General features: G+C 37.7%; 1 protein-coding gene across 3 annotated transcripts in view; it reads left to right on the top strand.

Moving 5' to 3' along the window:
• Positions 1-22,689, top strand: part of ODF2L (outer dense fiber of sperm tails 2 like) — a 179,621-nt gene that overhangs the window by 7,315 nt on the left and 149,617 nt on the right. The window lies entirely within an intron of this gene.

Here is a 22,689-nt window from a genome sequence, read left to right as displayed (position 1 = left end):
TTATGGGGTAATTTTACATTTATGAAATAAATATGTTGTATAAGATACAGGATGGAGCTGTTATACTGGAAACTCCAGGGAAATGTGATTACTTGGAGGGGATAGGGGCTGGGCATTAAGAAATATATCTGGGGCAGTCTTACCCTGGTTCCCTTGCTGACCTCTCTTCTATTACTCCCTACTTCTCCTTGAATTCTAGCCTGGGGGGTGCTTCAAACAAACTAAGCATGCACCCATCCCATAGAATTGGTGTTCAGAAAATTGTTTTTGACTGATAGACTGACTGATTTAGTGAATGGTTATCATTTTAACCCCAAATAATGACATATCATAATGCCTGAACAGAGGTTTGTTCAAAACCTTTGAAATGTTAGAGAAACGTGAGGGACTCAGATCCTCTTTGGTATTTATGATATCTGAGGAGGTGCTGTTACTACCTTTATAGAATTGGGAAGCTCTTGGTTATAAAGCTGGCAGAGAGATGCTTCATTTCTTCTAGAGGAATTAGGAAATCTCCCTGTAAGACCTGGGCACATGGAGCTCCATGAAAATAGATTAATATTTTTAGTGAAAGGAAATAAAGGGAAAGGAGAGAAAATGAGTGAAAATATCAGTGAAGGTGACAAAACATGAGAGACACCTAATTCTGGGAAACGAACAAGGGGTAGTGGAAAGGGAGGTGGGCAGGGGGTTGGGGTGACTGGGTGATGGGCACTGAGGGGGGCACTTGGTGGGATGAGCACTGGGTGTTATGCTATATGCTGGCAAATTGAACTCCAATAAAACAATTTTTTAAAAAGAGAAAATAGATTAATATTTTAACAGTCCCCCTCTACTTGTTCTGGTGGCACAGAAAGGAATGATGCTTTGTGGGTCTTGAAAAAGGACATCCATGGAATTAGAGACAATTGTATGCTCTTGATTTATTTTCCACCAATATCTCTTGCTGAATTTATAATACTCTTCATAAAAAGGAAAGTGGGGAGCTGCTTTGGTGTCGTTTAGCCATCTCTGTTCATTGTTACTCTGCCTCTTACAGATTTTCAGTTGGATAGTCCAACCATAAGGGCCATGGTCTCCATCAGCCCAATCTGAGTAGACATTCTGGGCAGAAGCTGGCTGGTCACTAATCAGAAAGGACTTTGCTAAATGGGTCTAAGTCAAGTTCTACTCAGAGAAACAGGCTCACTTAGGGCACTCAAAGGAGTGGGTTTCAGTTTCCTTATCTATTACTGGCAAAAGAACTTTGAAAAAATGTAGTTGTTAACCAACATATCAAACTGATGATTTCACAGATAGTACTATTAAAATACCAGGGTTTCTTTTTTCTTCTTTCAAGTGAAAAATACATTAAGATTTAAACATATATTTAGAAAATGTAGATATTTATTTAGAATCACTTAAACACATATTAAGAAAATTTTGGAGTGGGTATATGAACATGACAACAAACCCAAAGTTGGAATGTGCATGATGAAATTAGAAAACCTAGCGTATGGTAGTTCATTTGGAATGACCTCATTCTCTTTATTATTTTTTATTTTTTTTCATTCTTTTAAAATATTGAATATAATTTTATAATACAGATTGTAATTTAAGAGTTCCCTCATTGGTAAACATTTAGAGGTATTTATGTTTCCTTTTTTTAAAAAAGATTTTATTTATTTATTCATGAGAGACAGAGGGAGAGGCAGAGACATAGATAGGCAGAGGGAGAAGCAGAATCCCTGTGGGGAGCCTGATGTGAGACTCAATCCCAGGACCCCAGGATCATGACCTGAGCCAAAGGCTGATGCTCAACCACTGAGCAACCCAGGTGCCCCCAAGGTGTTTATGTTTCCATATGGAGGATTATATAATGTAAGACAAAATTTTCTCCTTACACCTTCACTATCCCCCAGAAATTATACATTTAAAAACTATTTTTGCTGCTTTTGATGATTTATTATTGGTGGTATTCATTATTTCATTAACTTCTTTTATTATTAGTCATTGCTTTCATTACTTTTAGATTTATAATGTAGTAATTTTTCTAGTCTCTTATATTGATTGTTAGCTAATTTGTTTTTATTTTATTGCTGTTTAGGAACAAATACTACTACTATTGTTGTTTAGGAATAAGAACAAGTATAATGGATACTCTTGGCCATGTCCCACAAGTCTTAACATAACATACCCCAGTATAGAGAGCCTATTTTATTTCACTGATGTATTTGACATTTATTATTACATAGTTTTTAATTTTGATTTCTTCTTTAATTATATACCAGACTGGGGATATTTGGACCATTTAATGCTGGAATTCTTTTGCTTAAATCCTCCTAATGTCCTTAAACATCATACAGTGATTTCAGATTTGGTGGTATTAATTTTTATTTCACTTTTTATAAGATTTCTAGGTTGGTATAAGTAAGTCATGCTACAAAATTGGTAAATTTTTTTTGCAAACATAGTTAATATGCATTGTTTCTGCATAAACATTTAATATACATTAAAAACCTGTATTCAACTTCAAAACACAGTTTTTGTGACGTTTAGTTTTTAAATCTTAATAGTTGGTAAAATTTGAATAATAATTTATTCCAGTGGGTAACATTTTCTATTATGCAGTATTAACAGTTTGGTTGTGCATTTAGGATCTCAGGGGAATTTACATTTATTGTGTTAGTACTTCCCTAAATCCACTTAGTTCCTTCTGTCTCTGACACATATTTTATTGACTCTGATAAGACAAGGTGGATTCATGTTTAAATGAGTAACACTGTTTCCCAAAAGCTATAAAAGAAACAGATTAGTCTTTTCCCATGTTAAATTTATCAATGAGAGAAGTTCCATGTATTCCTCACAGGGAGAATGTCAAGTTAAGAAAATGGGATAGCTTTATGTTCTTTCTTTCTTTTTAACATCCCATCCCAGATTTTCCTCTTCTCTGAGAATTTCTCTGAATTATCCAGGGAGAGACAGACTTCTGATTACCATGGTGACAGAGGTCTCTTGATATGAGACTTTTAAATTATGAGTTAATCATGTGCTAAGAGAATAATAACCAGTTTCTTTCCTTATGGGCAGAGGATTTGGATTTTTACATTAAGGCAGGCATATGGTCTATGACTTCACTTTTGATTTCCTGGATGGATTGATATTTCTTCCTCCTTCTCCTTTGGACCTACCAGTCCACAGTGTTTGTATTATGCTCTAGAATTTTTGTGCTAAACACACAGGGGTCAGGGGCCATTCCTGTCTTCTAGATCCAGATCTGAACATCAGTCTCTTTACCTATGATTAGTGTCCATTTTATGTGAGGTTGTGATTCTCTTTACACCTAGTCAGATAACTTTGCAGGCTGTGCTTCGCAGACTATGTTTTGGGGATGGCAGAGGAAGTATCTGAGTTCTAGATTTGGAGGGAAGCACTAGAAATCCCAATTGTGGCCCTAGGTCAAGTCATATTTATTAGTCCAGCTTCACCGTTGGTATAGTTAATATTTTGGTAACCTAACTCCTATGTCTATTTCCAAATTAGTTCAAAACTCTGAAAGGGAAATGGCTGTTTTTCGTTTTCATTTATGTCACTTTAAAGCCCACTACATTAAACAGGGAACAATGTGAAATCACATTCTTTTACATTCTTGGGACATGCAACCAGTAAGGGGATCTCATATCATATCAGTGCAAAAACCAGATTCTCACATATTTCCTGTATTTAAATTTTCTTTTCCTAACCCAGAAGATGAGATTTCTATAACTGGGGAGAACAAGCAATCTTTTATGGACAGAATGTAATACAGCCATTCTTTGGAGATATTTCATGTTCAGTTCCAGACCACTGTGCTAAAGTGATATCCCCATACAATCAAATGAATTTTTGGATTTCCCAGTACATATAAAAGTTATTTGTATGCTATATTTCAGTCTGTTAAGTGTGAGTAGCATTACATCTAAAAAAACAATGTACATACCTTAATTTAAAATATTGCTAAAAAATGCTAACCATCATCTGAGCTTTCAGTGAGTCACAGTCTTTTTTGTGGTGGAGGGTCTTGCCTCGATGTTGATAGCTATTGACTGATCAGGGTGGTGGTTGCTGAAGGTTTAAGGTGATTGTGTGGCAATTTCTTAAAATAAGACAACAATGAATTTTGCTACATTGATCCACTCTTCCTTTCATGAACAATTTCTCTCTGGCATGCAGTGCTGTTTGATAGCATTTTACCCACAATAAAATGTCTTTCAAAATTGGAGTCAATTCTCTCAAGCTCTGCCACTCTTCTATCAACTAAGTTTATATAATATTCCAAATCCTTTGTTGTCATTCAGCAAGCTTCACGACATATTCAACAGTAGTTTCCATCTCAAGAAGTCACTTTCGGTGCTCATTCTTAAGAAGCAATGCTTCATCTATGAGACTAAACAGTTTATCACATCTTCAGACTCCACTTCTAGTTCTCTTGCTGTTTCCACCACATCTGCAGTTATTTCCTCCACTGAAGTCTTGAAGCCCTCAAAATCATCCATGAAGTTTGGAATCCACTTCTTCCAGATTCCTGTGAATATTGATATTTTGACCATTTTCCATGAATCACGAATTTTTTTTTTTTTTTTTTTTTTTAGTAATCTCTACACCCAGCATGGGGCTTGAGCTCACAATATTGAGATCAAGTGTCAAGGAAAGCAAAGCTCTTTAAAGCTTTCTAATAGAATTCAAATTACAGAGTTCTTAAAACTCCCTAAAGTATATATCCTACATTAGGAAGGACTTTTAAAATAAGACCCAAAATACCATACCCAAAAACCATAGGAGGGAAACTAATTGGAAAGTGTCAAGATTAAAATACTTCTGTTCATTAAAGGTAGTCACAGTCAAAATATTCTATCAACTGGGTAGAGCCAGCCAGGTGCTCCACAAATGTTCTTAATGGTATCTAGAATGGTGAATCCTTTCCAGAGGTTTTCAATTTACTTTGTCCAGATTCATCATAGGCAGGTATAGCCTTAAGAAATATATTTCTTGGGATCCCTGGGTGGCGCAGCGGTTTAGCGCCTGCCTTTGGCCCAGGGCACGATCCTGGAGATCCGGGATGGAATCCCGCCTCGGGCTCCCGGTGCATGGAGCCTGCTTCTCCCTCTGCCTATGTCTCTGCCTCTCTCTCTCTCTCTGTGTGACTATCATAAATAAATGGAAAAAAAAAAAGAAATATATTTCTTAAATAATAAGACTTGAAAGTCAAAATTATTTCTCTTTTTTAAAAAGATTGTATTTATTTATTCATAAGAGACAGAGAGAGAGGCAGAGACATAGGCAGAGGGAGAAGCAGGCTTCTCGCAGGGAGCCCAATGCGGGACTCAATCCCAGGACCCCAGGATCACTCCCTGAGCTAAAGGCAGACTCTCAACCGCAGAGCCACCTAGGCATCCCTCAAAATGATTTCTTGATCCATGGACTACAGATGTTGTATTAGCAGGTGAAAACATTAATTTCATTGTACATCTCCATGGAGTTCTTGAGTAACCAGGTGCACTGTCTGTCAGTGAGCAGGAATATTTTGAAAGAAACATTTTCTTCTGAGAAGTAGGTCCCAAGAGTGGGCTTAAAACATTCAGTAAACCATGTTGTAAACAGATGTGCCATCATCTGGGCTATTGTTCCATTTATAGAGCACAGGCAAAGTAGATTTGGTATAATTCGTAAGTGCCTTAGGATGTTTGGAATGGCAAATGAGCATTAGCTTCAACTTAAAGTCATTAGCTGCATTAGCCTCTAAACAGCAGAGTCAGCCAGGCATTGACTACTTCTCTAGAGATGAAAGTCCTTAGATGGCATCTTCTTCCAATAGAAGACTGTTTCATCTACATTGAAAATCTGTTGTTTAGCGTAGCTGTCTTTATTAATTATCTCAGCAAGATCTTCTGGATAACTTGCTGCAGCTTCTACATCAGCACTTGCTGCCTCACCTTGCACTTTTATGTCATAGAGCTTCTTTCCTTGAACCTCATGAACCAACCTTTACTAGCTTCCAACTTTTCTCCTGCAGCTTCCTCACCTCTCTGAGCCTTCACAGAATTGAAGAGAGTTAGAGCCTTGCTTCGTCTGGATTAGGCTTTGGTTTAAGGGAGTGTTGTGGCTGATTTGATCTTCTGTCCAGACCACTAACACTTTCTCCATATCAGCAATAAGGCTGTTTTATTTTTTAACATTAATGTGTCCTCTGGAGTAGCACTTTTAATCTCTTTCAAGAACTTTGCCTTTGCATTCACAGCTTGGCTAACTTAAGCATAAGAGTCCTAGCTTTTGGCCTTAGCTTTTGACACACCCTCTTCACTAAGCTTAATAATTTCTCGCTTTTGATTTAATATTAGAGACATGTGACTCTTCTTTTCACTTGAGTACAGGCTCTTGTAGGGTTCTTATTGGACTAACCTAATATTGGTTGTGTCTTAGGGGACAGGGAGGCTTCAGGAGGTGGAGAGAGTTGGAGGGATGGCTAGGACAGTCACTGGGAGCCGAAACACACAAAATATTAATTGAGTTAACCACCTTATTTGGGCACAGTTCATGTTGCTCCAAACAATTACAATTTTAACATCAGAGTTCACTAATCACAAATGATGGTAACAAATATAATAATAATGAAAAGTTCAAAATATTACAAGAATTATTAGAATGTGACACAGAGGCATGAAGTCAGCCAATGCTTTTGGAAAAATGGTGGTGATAGACTCGTTCAGTGCAGGTTTGCCACAAACCTTCAACTTGTAGAAAACACAATATCTGGAAGTGCAATAAAACAATAAAAAAAATAAAACAAAGCATGAGAAGTTATGACTGTATATACATATCATAGTCTTTAGACTCATTCCTGGAATATTTATGAGAACATTTATGAGATATGCTTTGTAATAAACTCAGAAGATAAGAAAAGTGCTTGCCCTTAAGAAATCTACAATTTAGTGAAGGAGACTGACCTATGAAGGTCTAGAATACAAGGTGATAAATGCTGTAATAAAAACATGTGATAGCCAGATGGAAGGAGCAAGGAATTCTGAGTCAGAGCTAAAGGTGGATTTAGGGAATCAATCTGAGTCTTAAAGAATGGATAGATTTTGATATTTTATTTTATCTTATTATTTTATTTTTACTAGTCTAATTTTTTATTTTAAAATTTTATTTATTTATTTATTATTATTTTTTACAAAAGAAGAACACATATCAGAATTGTGTTTGCTCCTGCAGTTTGAATAGCAGTACTTCTTTTTCTGATTGACTGATAGAGTAGGCTGGGTCACTGCATCTTTAAGATGACCCCAAATTATTTTACAATTAGAATTTTTGCCTCCAATCAGTGATTGCTTATATTCACAGCTATATTAAAATCTGATTCTAAAATTGAAATTTTAAAGTTTCATATGTTCCTTATCTGGAGAAGACAACCTAGAGATGTTAATAACAGCACTGAATTAGATGAGTAATTTCTCACGTGTGATTAAGCCCCTCAGGGGGACTGATGTTTATTGAGATGGGTGTTCAAATTCATTATGTACACATGCATTCCTTTTTCAAGCCACAGATACCAGAAGTCTTATCTTGTGTGGTTGTAATAAGACGAAGTGGTTGAGAATATAAGGTTTTGGAGTTGTGTTACCTGAATACAAACCCCAGCTTTATCATTAAGTAAGTGAGTGAACTTCATTAAGCTACTTAATACCTTAATAGTGAGGAGGATATTAAACTTACCTCAAAGCATGATTTTAAGGCTTAAATGAATTAAAAATGTATACATATGGGACACTTAGAACACTATTGATGCATGGTAACTACTTGATAAATACCAGTTATCATTATGTATGTGAGTTGGGAAGGCAGATCACTGACATTCTTTTGACATTAAAAGAAATTCGTTGTGGGTTATTTCTGAAAAACATTGGGGCTTACTAGTCTGCAGCAGATCCTTGCTTATTCAAAGAAGTCTAACTCAGTGGATTCCTCAGGTCCTCTGCTCCTCTTCCTACTCCCTTTCCTACTAGTTTTTTTTTGGGGGGGGGGTTCGTCCTTAGTTTATACATTGGTACCTCTAACCTGTATGTATTAATTAGGAGTTTATTCGCCTAATTAATAGTGGTGTCAGAGAGGAAGATCTTCTTGCCCTTCAAAGTCCTCCTAGCTGGAATTACAATTGAACTGAAACAGATTAACAGGAAAAAATCAAATTTAATTGGTGTACATACATGGAATCTACACAGACATGAAATTCCAAAGACAATAAAGCAACATGAAGCTTATGTGAGCTAAGGAGAAGGGTATAACTAAGGAGCTGAGGTTACAAAGGGGAGGAAGGCCAGTAGCAGGAAGGTGAAAGGAGATGGTTTGAAAAACAAAGGTCTCCCTATTATGCAGATAAGGTTCTTAGGTAAAGGGGCATCTCTGTTAATACCTCTCTTCCTGGGGTGTAGGTTAAGCATCTGTCTTCAGCTCAGGTCGTGATCTAAGGGTCTTGGCATGAGCCAGAGTTGGCCTCCTACACTCAGTGGAGAACCTGCTTCTCCTCCTTCTCCCTCTACCCCTCCCTCTGCTTGTGTGCAGGTGCTCCCCCTCTCTCTCTCTCTCTGAAATAAATAAATTCTTTTTTTTTTTTTAATAGCTCTCTTCCTGGTGCAGGCTCTCCTCTCCAATAGAAATTTAGGCAGTTGAAGGGGAGGTGGAGAGATTTTCCTACATCTGCAGAGTGTTGATTACTTTTAACTCCAAATAATGTTCATGCCAAAGTGGCCTATCTTGGGGCAGCCTGCCCTCACCCCTACAGTTGCTTAACCAAGTATCTATTTATTTCCCTTATAAGACAGTCCAAGGCTGGTACAGTAGCTTAATGATGACATCAAAAACACAGGCAATTTCTACATTTTCTTTATACCAGCCTCAGATTGGTGGCTTTTTACTCATAATTGCAAGTGGCTGCTGCAATCTCTATCTGTGCTGTAAACAGAGGAATATGGTGGCTTCAACAATGTCTGCTCTTCTGTCAGAAAAGCAAATGCTTTACCAAAAGCCCTAGAGAGTTCAATTTCCACCTAGTTTTTCAGGCCTTCTGATTGTATACATTATGCTATTAAAATTGTGGGCTATGGGCCACTATATTGGCATCATATAGGAGTTTGTTAGAAATGCAGAATCACAGGCACTATCCCAGACCTACTAACTCAGAATCTGACATTTTAACAAGATTTCCAGGTGATATGTATGCACATTAAATTTTGAGAACTGGTTGTTCATCATATTGACCAGAGTTGGCACATTTTAACTTTGTGGGTCTGATTTTGATGCAAATGCATCATTATTAATCACCTCTCTGATAAGGTAAAATAGGCTTATTGTGGCATTCCTGGCACCCACATAATCCTTCATGCTTAACCTAGTTTCTTTGCTAAACATTTACACTTTGCATTTCTTTGGCAGGCATGGCCTTGTTCTTGGTACAGAGTCAACTTGTACCATTGATGCCTTTGTGTAACTTTCTAAATACTGTAAAACTTGCTTAAATGCTTCTGTTCTTTCTGGTTGATCCTTGCCACCTAAGGTAGAAATGGCTAGGACAGGAGTAGTTTTCTTTTATTAAACTGTTTGCCCAATTAATTACTGGTTGAGCTGCTTGTTTATCTTCTTTCTACATATATGTGCTTCAAAGTAATCAGGTTCAAAGTTACTGAGTTCCTTATTTAGTGAAATATATTGTTTTGTGCATTGGATTTTCCCTCTAGATAGAGTTCAAAATTTTAACCTATTGATATGTACTTTGAGATATTTTATTTGGAAAGTTTTCAAAAAACAGATCGATTTTAATTTTCTTTTAGGCAAAGTGCCTTTTACACTGAAAGTCAATAAAATCTGTTTCCTTTCTTTTTAAAAGTAAATTTCCTTGGAACAGTGATTAAAGCAAATGTATCTGTAACAATAAAGTTATAATGACAATAGCATAATACCAAATGTTTTAAAATTTGCTCCTAGATTTATAAAAATGCAGTTCATAAGTAATATTTTCTTTATTAACATGCCAGTGACTCTCGGATACAGTTGCTTGGAAAGCTGGATGAATAGAATAAAGGTATAAACAAAATAGGATCAAAATGAACTATATCATTAAAGAGAGGACAAACACTAATTTAGGACTCACATGGTAGGAAAAAGCTGTGTATTGACCACAAAGTGTCAGGTATTTCAGCACTGCCATGTCACTATGCAAAAATGAAGAGAATATTATCCTGTGGGAAATGTCCCTCATTCATATGATTTCAAGAACGTTTTCTTTCAGTTTAAGACTCACGAGTAGTTTGAGATTTAGAAGGGACTTAGAGTGAGCAGGAAAATGCACATTGGTCCAAAAACCCAAGGAACTTCACAATGAGATATCACTTTATTCTCACTGATACAGCTATTACCAAAACACACAGACACACACACAGATACACACATGCATATACACAGAAAATAACCATCGGCAGGATGGAGAAATTGGAACCCTTCCTTGTGCATTGCCAGTGGAACTGTAAAATGATGCAGCTGCTATGGAAAACACTATGGTGACTCCTCAAAAATTAAGCACAGAATTATCATGTGATCCAGCAATTCCATTACTTGGTATATACCTTACAAAGTTAAAAGTAGGGACTTGAACAGATATTGGTACACTCATATTCACAGCAGTATTATTCATGAAAGCCAAAAGAGGAAGCAACCCAAGTGTCAATCAGTCGATGCATGGATAAACAAAATGTAGGGTATGCATACAATAGAATAATATTAGTCAGTTTTAAAGAGTAAAGAAATTCTGACCCATGCTACAACATGGATGAACCTTGAAAAATTATGCCAAGTGAAATAAACCAGCCACCAAAGGACAAATACTGTATGAGTCCACTTATGAGTCAAAATTATAGAGACAGGAAATAGAATGGTGGTTCCAGGGGCTAGGAGGAGGGGGGTATGGGCAATTGTTGTTTAATGGTTATGGAGTTTTAGTTTTGGAAGATGAAAAGGCTGGATGTGGGTGTTAGTGATAGTTGCACAACAATATGAATGTACTTAATGTGGCAGTGCAGTATGCCTGAAAGTAGTTAAAATCATAAATTTTTATGTTATACATATTTTAGCACAATAAAAAATTAGGAACTTAAGAGGGTAAAGGTTAACATTTTTATTTTATCTCACATATTTAAGTTAATAAGTTTAGCATTTACCGTAGTGTTCTTTCCTTTATTTGGCAATTTGACTGCAATTGGAGTTGCCAATAGTTCAACAAATATAAGTTGAGTCTCTACTGACTATAAACCAGGTACTGTGCAAGGCCTTAGAAATACAAAAGCAGATGAAGTATAGTCCTGAATCCAAAATGGGTTTCATTGGGCTGTTAGTAGAGCAGGTTTCTTCTGGAGGTGCTAAGAGAAAATCTGTTTAATTTCATTTTCCAGCTTCTAGAGATTACCTGCATTCCTTGGCTCATGTCCTTCACTTTTAAGGCTCAAAATATAGAGTCTTCAAGTTTCTTTCTCTGTGTGTGTGTGTCTGTTTCCATCATCACACCATCTTCTCTGCCTCTCCCACTGCCCTATTTCCCTTATAAGAACTCCTGTGATTACATTGGGCCCCCTGGAAATCCAGGATAATCTCCCCATTTTGAGATCCTTAATTTAGTTATAACTGCAGAGTCCCTGTGCCATGTTAGGTAACGCATTCACAACTGTGGGGACATGGACATCTTTGGGAGGCCATTATTTTGTCTTCCACATTTACTTTTCTTTGTAGAATTCAAGTTCATTTTGAGTTTATTCACCTTTAGTATTTAGATGCCTCTCCTATCTGTCATGATGGCTGCTTATTTAGCTCTACAAACTTGAACTAGTCCTTGTCCCACTTCCAGTAACATCATTAAATCTTTCTTGACCTCCTAGACCAAAGATATCTCTCTCCTCTGAACTCCTGTAATGCTTCTGTCTTGTTCATTTGCACTAATAATTCACTAGTGTAAACTCTCCATTCTAACAAATAGAAATTTACCTCAAATAGGCTTAAAGAATTAAGTAGAAGTTATTGACTCAAGAATCCAAAAAAGGATTGGACAAGGAATTATGGAATGGTCAAGGTGCAGCTAGTTTTTAGGAGCAGTCAAAATCACGAACTAATTATCTCTTCTTTCTTTGTTGCAACTTCTCTCAGAGTCACTTCCATTGTCTCCTATGAAGGCTAACTGTCCATATGACAAGAAACTAATATATATATACTAATATATAATATAACACTATATGTTAATTAACTGGAATTAAAAGAAAAACAAAAATTAAAAAAGACTTGTGAAAAAGAAATATAATGCTTCAACTGCATGTTTAAGAACATATTGTTTGCTCTAGAAGATGTTTTTGTTCTTTGGTCTAAAGGGAAATACAAAATATTGGTCTTTTTTTTTTTAAAGATTTTATTTATTTTTTTGAGAGAGAGAGAGAGAACACAAGCAGGTGGGGGAGGGCCAGAGGGAGAAGCAGACACCCAGCTGAGTGGGTAGCCTGACTTGGGGCTCAATCCCAGGACCCTGGGATCATGACCTGAGCTGAAGGCAGACACTTAACCAAATGAGCCACCCAGGTGCCCCCAAAATACTGGTCTTAACTAACTTAATTCCTTAGCAAAAGTCTTTAACTCCAATTTCACAAAGAAAATAGAAGCTATTAGACATGAATCCCCCCAAATGCTTACCTTTACATCTACAAATATACCTTTATCTGGACTGTCCCTTTGTTCATGCCCCAGAAAACACTAGTAATTACCTTTTAATCTCCATGTACCTGTGCTCTTTGTTCTCCAATCTCACTCAGGATCTTAACAAAGCATCATTTCCCCCTCTTTTCTCTTTCTCCTTTTCTGCTGGCTTTCTGCTGATGTCTGCTCCATCTCAACAGCATTGAAAGTGATACAAACCTTTCTCATCTTAAATAAAGAAACTCAGTAATGTGGGTATATTGTTTTATACAGTGAGTGAGTTGGGTATTTAATCTTACTTGACCTCTCTGTAATTTTTGATGTTGTTGACCATTCCATCTTTTTTGAAACTACCTCCTTTCTTGTTTACATGATATATTCCTGATTATATTGGCCAATCTCTGGCTATTCCTTTTCAGTCTAGTTCACAATGCCTTTTTTCTTTTTTTTTTTTTTTTTTAAGATTTTATTTATTTGAGAGAGTGAGAAAGAGAGCATGAGAGAGAGCACGTGAGCAGAGGGGAGGGATAGAGGGAAAGGGAGAAGCAGACTCTTTGCTAAGCAGGGAGCCTGATACAAGACTTGATCCCAGGGAGGAGGGGGCAAGATGGAGGAAGAGTAGGGGTCCTCAACTCACCTGGTCCCACAAACTTACCCAGATAACTTTCAAAACATCCTGAACACCAGTGAATTTGACCTGAGATTTAAAGAAAGAACAGCTTCTCCCTCCTGTGTCTCTGCCTCTCTCTTTCTCTCACTACATCTATCATGAATAACTAACTAACTAACTAACTAACTAACTAACTAACTAACTAAATCTTTAACAAAAAGGGTGGGGGAGGGGGAGAATCCCTGGGTGGCTCAGTGGTTTGGCCCTGCCTTTGGCCCAGGGCGCGATCCTGGAGTCCCGGGATCAAGTCCCACGTTGGGCTCCTGGCATGGAGCCTGCTTCTCCCTCCTCCTGTGTCTCTGCCTCTCTCTCTCTCTCTCTCTCCATCTATCACGAATAAATAAATAAATCTTTAAAAATAATAATAATAAAGAGAGAGCAGCTGGAATGCTACAGAGAGAAAAGTTTTCACTTCTAACAAGTTAGGAAGGTGGAAAAAAATAAATAAAAAAGAATAAAGTGGGGGAGGGGCACGGCGAGGAGCCGGGTGAAAACAGAGCAGCGAGAGCCTCCAGAACAGGAAAGCCCAGCCCTGGAGAAATGGGAACTTTAAAAATCTGCACTGTAGTTTTCCCCAGTGCTTAGCAGGGAAATTGGGCAAAGTCCCAGGAGGGGCAATGAAGCCTCAAGATTCCCTGAGTCACTATAAGAGGAGGGGTGCCCAGGGAAAAACTCACCTCAAACCAGGGTCTGATATCGGTAAGGGGATGGAGTGCTGCAGGTCTCTGGGGCATTTGGGAAAAACCAGTCAGGTGGGCTGGCTCCAGAAGGAGGTGGCCTTCAGGAGAGGCGGCTGTCAGAGCGTGGGTCCAGCAGCACAGGGCCCTGGATCCCAGGGCCCCCAAGCGGACAAAGCTGGCAATCCTGTGTTCCCTCTGGGATGGGCAAAAGCAGGGAGGGCACAGAACAGTGAGAACTCTTCTGCTGGGCACCCCCAAGCTATGCAGATCAGTGCACCCGTGCAGGCCCAGGGAGCATCTAGGCCAGTGTGGACTGGGAGACTGCATTAAGTTACTCGAGCGGAGCTCGACCCCATTGCTAGAAATCTGGCCGCCCCCACTGTTATTTTTCCTTTTTGTTTCACTGTGTGCCTGGGAGAGGTGGGGCCACCAGGGAACAGAGGCCTCACAGGATAAACAGCTCCCGCCGAGCCGTCACCTGGCAGGGGGTAGGACATCTCCACTCAGGCACACATACCTGAGAATCACCGTAACAGACCCCTCCCCCAGAAGACCAGCTGGAAGAACAGGGGAAGACCAAGTTTATTGACCAAGCAGTACTGGAAAGCTCCAGGACTGAGGGAAAATAATATATAGAACTAGAGGGTCCCTTATTTTTTTTTTCTTTTCCCATTACAACTTTTTTTATTTCAGACTAAAAATTTCTAAATTTTTTTCTCTTTTCCCACCTTAACTATAATATCTTACCAGTTCTTCATTTTTAAGTTTTTTTCCTCTTTGACTTTTATATTTCTACAATTACATGTCTTAGATATATTTTCCACTTCTGGATTCCCTTCAACATATTCAATTTAATTTTGGTAGATATATGAGATATGGGTTTTTGTTTTGTGTTTTTTGTTTTTTTCTGCCTCATTTTGTTTTACAATAGTGGAAGTTAATACCTTCTAAAACACAACTAACATACACCCAGAACCAAGTGGAATACCGTGCTGGTTCATTCTATGAGACTATATTCTCTCTTCCTTCCCATTCTGGCCCCCTCTTTTATCTTGTTTATGTTTTGGTGGTCAGTGTTGGGGCTTTCTATATGTATTGCTGGTTTATATAAATTTGGGATTGAGCATCTTCTAACATACAGAACAAAATACACTCAGAACCAAGAGGATAACCCTTTAGAACCCCTCAGGTAGGCTACATTCTCTCTCCACTACCACTCTTCACCACCACCATGCTCCAGCCCCCTCCTTTTTTTCTTCTTTCTTTTTTCTCTTTTCTTTACTTATTTTTTCTTTTTCTTTTTTCTTCTTTGTGGTTTTTGGCCTTTTATTTTTTACTACTTTGTTTTAAAATTTGTTTTTCACTTTAGTGGTCCTTTTGTTTTATCTTGTTCTGATCTTCTTTTTCATTTTCTGGTCTCTGACCTCTTCGAAATCATCTGGGTATATTTTACTTAGGTTGTGGTTGACATTTTTGACTCAGCCTGCTCAGACAGCCACTCAGCACTAGACAAAGGAAGAATTCACCACAAAAGAAAGAACTGGAAACAGTACTCTACCACAAAGTTAGATAATATGGATTTCAATATGATGTCAGAAAGTCAATTCAGAAGCACAATTATAAAGCTACTGGTGACTCTGAAAAAAAAAAGCATAAAGGACTCTAGAGACTTTGTTACTGCAGAATTGGGATCTAATCAGACCGAAATAAAAAATAGATTAAATGAGATGCAATCCAAATTAGATGTCCTAACTGCTAAGGTTAATGAGGTGGAAGAGAGAGTGAGTGACATAGAAGACATGTTGATGGTAAGGAAGGAAGTGGAGGAAAAAAGAGAAAACAATAAAGAGACCATGGGGAAAGGTTTAGGGAAATAAATGATAGCCTGAGAAAGAAGAATTTACATATAATTGGGGTTCCAGAAGAGGCTGAGAGGGAAAGAGGACCACAAAGTATATTTGAACAAATCATAGCTGAGAACTTCCCTAATTTGGGGAAAGGAGAAAAGGCATTAGAACTAAAAGATAGAGAGGACCCCCCCAAAAAAAATTCAATAAAAACCATTCCAACACCTGAACATTTAGTAGTGAAACTTGCAAATTCCAAAGATAAAGAGAAAATCCTTAAAGCAGTGCAAGACAAGAGATTCTTAACTTATATGGGGAGAAATATCAGATTAACAGCAGACCTCTCCACAGAGACCTGGCAGGCCAGAAAGGGCTGGCAGGATATATTTAGAGTACTAAATGAGAAGAACATGCAGCCAAGAATATTTTATCCAGTAAAGCTGTCATTTAGAATAGAAAGAGAAGTAAAGAGCTTCCAAGATAGGCAGAAACTGAAAGAATATGTGACCGCCGAACTAGCTCTGCAAGAAATATTAAGGGGGATCCTGTAAAAGAAGGAGGAAGCCCAAAGAAACTATCCACAAAACAGGGACTGAATAGGTATTATGATCACTAAGTTCAAATCTTTCACTAATTACTCTGAATGTGAATGGGCTAAATGATCCCATCAAAAGACACAGGATATTGGACTGGATAAAAAAGCAAGACCCATCTATATGCTGTCTACAAGGATTCATTTTAGACCTAAGGACACCTCCAGCCTGAAAATGAAAGGGTGGAGAACAATTTACCATTCAAATGGTCCACAAAGAAAGCTGAGGTAGCAATCCTCATATCCGATAAATTAAAGTTTATCCCAAAAACTGTAGCACGAGATGAAGAGGGACACTATATTGTACTTAAAGGGTGTATCCAACAAGAAGACCTAACAATCATGAATAATTATGCCGCTAATGTGGGAGCTGCCAAGTATATCAATCAATTAATAACCAAAGTAAAGAGACACTTAGATAATAATACACTAATAGTAGACTTCAACGCGACACTTCCTGCAAATGACAGATATTCTAAGCATAACATCACCAAAAAAACAAGGGCCTTAAATGATACACTGGACCAGATGGATGTCACAGATATATACAGAACTTTCCATCTGAACACAACTAAGTACACATTCTTCTCATGTGCATGTGGAATTTTCTCCAGAATAGACCACATACTGGGTCACAAATCAGGTCTCAACTGATACCAAAAGATTGGGATTGTCCCCTGCATACCACAGTGCTTTGGAACTAGTACTCAATCACAAGAAGAAGATTGGAAGAAACTCAAACACATGGAGGTTAAAGAGTATCCTACTAAAAGATGAGTGGGTCAACCAGGAAATTAGAGAAGAATTAAAAAGATTCATGGAAACTAATGAAAATGAAGATACAACTGTTTGAAATCTTTGGGATACAGCAAAAGCAGTCCTAAGAGGGAAATACATCACAATACAAGCCTCCCTCAAAAAATTGGGAAAAAAACTCAAATACACAAGCTAACCTTGCACCTAAAGGAATTGGAGAAAGAACAGCAAGTAAAACATACACCAAGAAGAGAACTAATAAAGATTCGAGCAGAACTCAATGAAACAGAGACCAGAAGAACTGTAGAATAGATCAACAAAACCATAAGTTGGTTCTTTGAAAGAATTAATGAAATAGATAAACCCCTAGCCAGCCTTATTAAAAAGAAAAGAGAAAAGACTCAAATTAATAAAATCACGAATGAAAGAGGAGAGATCACAACCAATACCAAGGAATAAAAACAATTTTAAAAACATATTATGAACAGCTATATGCCAACAAATTAGGCAATCTAGAAGAAATGGATGTGTTTCTGTAAAACCACAAATTATTAAAACCAGGGGATCTCTGGGTGGCTCAGGGGTTTAGCACCTGCCTTCAGGCCAGGGTGTGATCCTGGAGTCCCGGGATCAAGTCCCACATCAGGCTCCCTGCATGGAGCCTGCTTCTCCCTCTGCCTGCGACTCTGCCTCTCTCTCTCTCTCTCTATCTATCTCTCTCTCTCAATCTCTCTCTCTCTCTCTGTGTGTGTCTCTCATGAATAAATAAATAAAATCTTTAAAAAATTATTAAAACTGGAACAGGAAGAAATAGAAAACTTGAACAGACCAATAACCAGTGAGGAAATTGAAGCAGTCATCAAAAACATCCCAAGACACAAAAGTCCAGGGCCAGATGGCTTCTCAGGGGAATTCTATCAAATGTTTAAAGAAGAAACAATACCTATTCTACTAAAGGTGTTCCAAAAGATAGAAAAGGACAGAATACTTCCAAACTCGTTTTATGAGGCCAGCATCACCTTAATTCCAAAACCAGACAAAGACCCCACCAAAAAGGAGAACAAGAACCATATGATCCTCTCAATAAGCAGAGAGGGAAGCAGGCTCCCTAAAGGGAGCCTGATGTGGGACTTGACCCCAGGACCCTGGGATCACAACCTGAGCTAAAGGCAGACGCTCAACCACTGAGCCACCCAGGCATCCCTATGATCCTCTCAATAGATGCAGAGAAAGCGTTTGACAAAATACAGCATCCATTCCTGATCAAAACTCTTCAGAATGTAGGGATAGAGGGAACATCCCTCAATATCTTAAAAGCCATCTATGAAAAGCCCACAGCAAATATCATTCTCAATGGGGAAAAACTGAGAGCCTTTCCCCAAGATCAGAAACACGACAGGAATGTCCACTTTCACCACTGCTATTCAACATAATACTAGAACTCCTAGCCTCAGCAATCAGACAACAAAAATAAATAAAAGGCATTAAAATTGTCAAAGAAGAAAGTCAAACTCTCCCTCTTCACAGATGACATGATACTGTACGTAGAAAACCCAAAAGACTCCACCCCAAGATTGCTAGAACTCATACAGCAATTTAGCAATGTGGCAGGATACAAAATCAGTGCCCAGAAATCAGTGGCATTTCTATACACTAACAGTGAGACTGAAGAAAGAGAAATTAAGGAATCAATCTCATTTACAATTGCACCCCAAACCATAAGATACCTACGAATAAACCTAATCAAAGATGTAAAGGATCTATATCCTAAAAACTACAGAACACATATGAAAGAAATCGAAGAAGACACAAAGAGATGGAAAAACAGTCCATGCTCAGGGATTGGAAGAATAAATATTGTGAAAATGTTTATGCTACCCAGGGCGATTTATACGTTCAATACAATCCCTATCAAAATACCATGGACTTTCTTCAGAGAGTTGGAACAAATAATCTTAAAATTTGTATGGAATCAGGAAAGACCTCAGAGAGTTGGAACAAATAATCTTAAAATTTGTATGGAATCAGGAAAGACTTCTCGAATAGCCAGGGGAATATTGAAAAAGAAAACCAATGCCAGAGGCATCACAATGCCAGATTTCAAGTTGTATTACAAAGCTGTGATCATCAAGACAGCGTGGTACTAGCCCAAAAACAGACACATAAACCAATAGAACAGAATAGAGAACCCCGAAATGGGCCCTCAACTCTATGATCAACTAATATTTGATAAAGCAGTAAAGACTATCCACTGGAAAAAGGACAGTCTCTTCAATAAATGGTGTTGGGAAAAATGGATAGCCAACGTGCAGAAAAATGAAACTAGACCATCTTTTACACCATACACAAAGATAAATTCAGAATGAATGAAAGATCTAAATGTGAGACAAAAATCCATCAAAATCCTAGAGGAGAACACAGGCAACAGCCTTTCTGAACGTGGCCACAGTAACTTCTTGCAAGATTCATATATGAAGGCAAAGGAAACAGAAGCAAAAATGAACTATTGGGACTTAATCAGGATAAAAAGCTTCTGCCCAGCAAAAGAAACAGTCAACAAAACTAAAAGACAAAAAAAAAAAAAAAAACAAACAAACAAAAAAAAAAAACAAAAAAAAAAAAACAAAACTAAAAGACAACCAACAGAATGGGAAAAGATACTTGCAAATTATATATCAGATAAAGGGCTAGTATCCAAGATCTATAAAGAACTTATTAAACTTAACACCCAAGAAACAAAAATCCAATCATGAAATGGGCAGAAGACATGAATGGAAATTTCACCAAAGAAGACATACACATGGCCAACAAACACATGATAAACTGTTCTGCATCACTGGCCATCGGGGAAATACAAATCAAAGTCACAATGAGATACCACCTTACACCAGTGAGAATGGTGAAAATTAACAAGACAGGAAACCACAAATGCTGGAGAGGATGTGGAGAAAGGGGAACCCTCTTGCACTGTTGGTAATGTGAACTGGTACAGCCACTCTGGAAAACTGTGTGGAGGTTCCTCAAAGAGTTAAAAATAGAGCTACCCTATGACCCAGCAATTGCACTACTGGATATTTACCCCAAAAACAGATGTAGTGAAATGCTGGGACACCTGCACCCCAATGTTTATAGCAGCAATGTCTATAATAGCCAAATTGTGGAAGGAGCCTCGATGTCCTTCGAAAGATGAATGGATAAAGAAGCTGTGGTCTATGTATACAATGGAATATTACTCAGCCATTAGAAAAGACGAATACCCATTATTTGCTTCGACGTGGATGGAACTGGAGGGTATTATGCTGAGTGAAGTAAGTCAATCGGAGAAGGACAAACATCATATAGTTTCACTCATACGGGGAATATAAGAAATGGTGAAAGGGATTATAAGGAAAGGAGGGAAAATGAGTGAGAAAAATTAGAGAGGGAGACAAACCAGGAGAGACTCCTAACTCTGAGAAACGAACAAAGGGTTGTGGAAGGGGGGTGAGCAGAGGAATAGGATAACTGGGTGATGGGCACTGAGAGGGGCACCTGATGGGATGAGCACTGGGTGTTATGTGTTGGCCAATCGAATTTCAATTTAACAAAAAAAAGACTTGATCCCAGGACCCTGGGATCATGACCTGAACCTAAGGCAGATGCTTAACCGACTGAGCCAGTCAGGTGCTCCACAATGCCTTTTTCATTATCCCCTCTTCCCACTTAAGTGCTGGCTTTTTTTTTTTCATTTAAGTTTTATTTGCCAACATATAGTATAACACCCAGTGCACATCCCATTAAGTGCCCTCCTCAGTGTTGGCTTTTTTCAGTTCATTCTTGGTTCTCTTCTCTTCTCCTTCTCTATGTTCCAGCAGGTGATCTCACATGGCTTCAGTTATCCTTTGTACTCTGATAATGACCAACTACACATCTAGCTCAGACTTGTCAACAGAAATCCTAAGTTCAAGAAGCAATGGAATACCATTTTCAAAATACTAAAAGAAAAAAAATTGTCTAATATTTTAAATTATAACTTAAAGATTAGAGTGAAATAAAAATAATGTCAGAAATACTAGGTCTTTGGGCACCTGGGTGGCTCAGCTCTCTCTCTCTCAAGTATATAAATACAGTCTTTAAGAAAAAAGAAATACTAGGCCTTTGATTACCTAATACACCCTCTAAAAATACTCTTGGAGGAAATTCTCCCGCAAGAAGCAAAATCAATAAAGATGAATCAATAAAATATGGGTGATGAGAATGAAGAAGAGCACTCATTGTGATGAGCGTTGAGTGTTGTAAGTGATGAATCACTAAATTCTACACCTGAAATCAATATTACATTTTATTTTAACTAGAATTTAAATAAAAATTTAAAGCATTAAAAAATAAGATACAGGAACTAAATGCTAGTAAATAATTTAATAAAGTTTCTTGTTTAAATAAGCAATGAATAACAACAGTGTATCAATTTATAATTTAAACTCTGGCAAATATCAACATGAAGGAAGTTGGTGTTGGAATACAGAGAGAGATAAGGACCGACTAAGGCATTTCTGTTGGAAGAGGGGGAAAGTGTGATAGAGCTATTTATCTATAGCTTATCAAGCTTTTCAGTTCTATTACTATAGGAAATGAATACATGAATAATAAATCTAAGAATAAGTCTTAATAAGTAGATATAACCACCAGAAGGCTAAAAGTGTAATGTATGATTTTCAAACCAGCATAGTAGAATTCAGTCTATCTAATGGAAGATAGGAAGGAAGGGGAACAGAAGAAACAAAAAGGAAATACATGAAGTAGAAAATATAAAAGAAGATGGCAGAAATAATTTTTAACAAATAAACCATTAAATTCACTTTTAGTAAGACAGGGACTCTCAGCTTAGATTTTGAAAAGATGCAGTAATATGCTATCCACAGAGACACACTTTAAACGATAATGTGTAAAGAAAATGTATTAAAGGTATTTGTAACCGGTAATGAAAAAGACAATCAGTTGACCCTGAAAGATTTTATTTTGCCTCTTTATAATTTTGTATAGTGACTCACCAGCTCAGATTGAAATCTCTGTCCTCATAGAACTCCTGCCTCTATCCTAATTCCTCTCAATATAGTCTACAGCACAGTCTTTCTAAATAAAACATGATCTTGTCCTGCTGCAGCTATTTTATTATCATTTCCCTGTTGCTTACAAGAAAAGATGTAGGATCTTTGTCATTTTGTTTAAGGCCTTCCTTGATTTGTAGCCTAGTTACTTCCTCGTACTTTCAACCTCTTGCCCTCTCTTCTTTCTCCTTTGGGCACACAGAAACATTTATATTTACCTACAGGGAACACTCTAATTTTTATGACTTTGCCTATTTGGCTCTTTCTGACTGGAATTTCCTTCTCTTTCTATTTGTCCTTCAAGACTTAGATGAGGTGC

The sequence above is a fragment of the Canis lupus genome, chromosome 8, assembly GCF_048164855.1.
Source record: "Canis lupus baileyi chromosome 8, mCanLup2.hap1, whole genome shotgun sequence".
In the NCBI taxonomy this organism is placed as follows: domain Eukaryota; kingdom Metazoa; phylum Chordata; class Mammalia; order Carnivora; family Canidae; genus Canis; species Canis lupus.
Note: the sequence above shows the minus strand (reverse complement) of the source record. Positions and strands in the feature narration are given on the sequence as shown.